The sequence below is a fragment of the Bison bison genome, unplaced genomic scaffold (genome assembly GCF_000754665.1).
Source record: "Bison bison bison isolate TAMUID 2011002044 unplaced genomic scaffold, Bison_UMD1.0 scf7180017864232, whole genome shotgun sequence".
NCBI classification, from domain to species: Eukaryota; Metazoa; Chordata; class Mammalia; order Artiodactyla; family Bovidae; genus Bison; species Bison bison.
Genome location: NW_011494804.1, coordinates 2,970,836 through 2,973,972, shown reverse-complemented (window position 1 = coordinate 2,973,972; position 3,137 = coordinate 2,970,836).

The following is a 3,137-nucleotide window of genomic DNA, read 5'->3' as shown; positions in this document are numbered from 1 at the left end:
TCATTTATCCACAAATAAAAATTTAAAGAAGAGAATAGATGCCCACCAACATGGCTAAAATTAAAAGAAAAAAGAAACTGTCAATATCAAGTTTTGGTGAGGATACAAACAAAGGAAGCCCTCATACACTGATCCTGGGAAATGTAAATTGGAAAAACCACTTTGGAAACCTATTTCATGGCATCTCCTAAACCTGAGTGTATCCAGCATATCCACCCAACTGAAATACACCTGTACCTGCTGCAAAAGACATGGTCAAGGATACTCATGGCGACATTACTCATCATAGCCCCAAGCTGGAAGTAACACAGTCATGGCACCCCACTCCAATACTTTTGCCTGGAAACTCCCATGGATGGAGGAGCCTGGTGGGCTGCAATCAATGGGGTCGCTAGGAGTCGAGCACGACTGAGCAACTTCACTTTCACTTTTCACTTTCATGCATTGGAGAAGGAAATGGCAACCACTCCAGTGTTGTTGCCTGGAGAATCCCAGGGACGGGGGAGCCTAGTGGGCTGCCGTTTATGGGGTCACACAGAGTCGGACATGACTGAGCAGCAGCAGCAGCAGATGAGACATCAGTTGTGACGTATGGTCAAAAGTCACACGATTGGACATTGTTATGGCGGAGACAGAGAATCAAGAGCTGCTGGGCACAACAGTGTCAGTGCCTCTCCTGGGAACGATGTTGAACCAAAGAAGCCAGATACAGACGAGTACATACTTTACGATCCCACTTTATGAAATGCAAAAACACACAAACCTAATCTGTGATGCTAGAAGTCAGGCAGGTGGTGGGCAGGGGTCCTTGGCAGGGCCTGGCTTAAGTCCAAGAGAGACTCCAGGAGGCCGGAAGGGTATGGGGGTTACAAGATGTGTTTGCTTTTAAAGTTCACTGCCTCTGCACTTGAGATTTGTACACTTTATTATGAGTATATTATACTTGAATTTTAAAAGTTGACCCAAAAAAGTGGGTGGCAGATTTACTAGAAAAAGCATATCCCTTCCTTCACTCTCACCCCAAATTTTATTAAGTCTTTTTCTTTCATTGGTATACAGAATGGGAACAAAGCCTTCAAACTAGAGAGGACGTTAAAAGATGATAGCTGTACACAGGAGAAGAAGCAAACCAGCATAAGAAAGTAAAGACCCCAGATCTCCAGGTTCTTCCATGATGGACAGTCTAGAGACAGCAGACAAACATGATATTATAAGGGAAAAATAAGTATTTTGTAATTTGATAACCCCCTTACTAAGGGCAATAATAGATCCCCTAGAAAGGACCGCCTTTTATTATAATGTTTACTAATTATTAGCATTGTTGTTGTTGTTGTTCAGTGGCTAAGTTGTGTCCGACTCTCTGCAACCCGATGAACTATAGCACGCCAGGCTTCCCTGTCCTTCACCGTCACCTTGAGTTTGTGCAAACTCATGTCCATTGAGTCAGTGGTGCCAGCCAACCACCTCATCCTCTGTCGCCCCCTTCTCTCCTTGCCCTCAGTCTTTCCCAGCATCAGGGTCTTTTCCAGTTATTAGCATAGATACCAAAAGAAGAATTTTGCAGTGCTGTTGGGCTGGTTGTTTAACACACCTTCACTGGATCATGGTTCTCTTGCTCTTAAGTTAGACCTTTTCCCCAAACTCACACCACCTGTAATTCCCTTCTTGTGCCTTCAGTCTGTTACAGCGGCCTCTGTGCTCTACCACTGATCAGGAATTGATATCAATAACACAGGATTTTGCAAATCTCTGGTAAAGAGTTAACATTTGTGTACTTTATAGTCTTAAGGAGCTACCTCATAATGAAATGACTTTGATAGTTAGCTGGCCAGTGAGATTTCTATCTCACAAGCCTACTAAGGAAAATTGAAGACAAAGTTCTTCTGGTAAATGATAAGTGTACTAGTATACTTTAGGCAAATATAGGAATATCTAAAATAACAAACCATCCTTACTCCAGATAGCTTCATTATAGTGGGATCTTTATAAATATATCTAGAAGACTGTTTTTGTTATTTAGTCACTGAGTTGTCTCTGATTCTTTTGCAATCCCATGGACTGTATCCTCTGTCCATGGGATTTCCCAGGCAAGAATATTCCAGTGGGGTTGCCATCTCCTTCTCCAGAGGACCTCCCCAATCCAGGGATTAAACCCAGGTCTCTTTTATTCTTAGATCTGACTCTGTCCCAACTTAGAGAACAACCAAATGGCTGAGAGCCTTAGATAGCTATTTAGGAGATTTTTGGTATACCACCACCACCCCACCCCACACCCACCCACCAAACTCCAAATAATGGAAGATTTTCATCCAGTTACATATCTGCTAAGTGGTTCTAGATGTTTTCTGCTTCTTTCGAGTGCTGAGAGTGCTGATGTTGTAGCAGAAAAATGAATTTTGGAAAGCAAAGTATGTTTCATGTAACTAATTATCCACCCAAGTCTCTCAAAATGTTTACTATCAATAGCAAACCAGCTTAACATAACTACATTGACGCTAATGTCAAAATAGACATGAAGTGAACTGGTTTCCTAAGGAGTTATTTTCCCAATAACTTGTTGCACTTAGCAGACAGGCAATTCAGCTATTTATATTATTGAAGAATAGATCTACTAGTGGAAAAAAAAAAAAAACATTGCTTCAAAGTCACTTTTTAGACTTTGATTAGTGCTTGCTACTGCTAAGTCACTTCAGTCGTGTCCGACTCTGTGCGACCCCATAGATGGCAGCCCACCAGGCTCCCCCGTCCCTGGGGTTCTCCAGGCAAGAACACTGGAGTGGGTTGCCATTTCCTTCTCCAATGCATGAAAGTGAAAAGTGAAAGTGAAGTCGCTCAGTCGTGTCCCACTCTCAGCGACCCCATGGACTGCAGCCTCCTGCAGGCTCCTCCATCCACGGGATTCTCCAGGCAGGAGTACCGGAGTGGGGTGCTATTGCCTTCTCCGTGATTAATGCTTAGAAGCTTACAAATTAGGGACAATTCCCAGTTACTTGAGAAAATATTACTGTCATTATTTTGATATAATTAGGAAGAGGCAAAGAGTAAAAAAAACTAATTGGGAAATCCTCCACTTAATACTAGTGACTTTCATTTCTAATTAAACGTAGACTGTGCTGTGCTTAGTTGCTTATCATGTC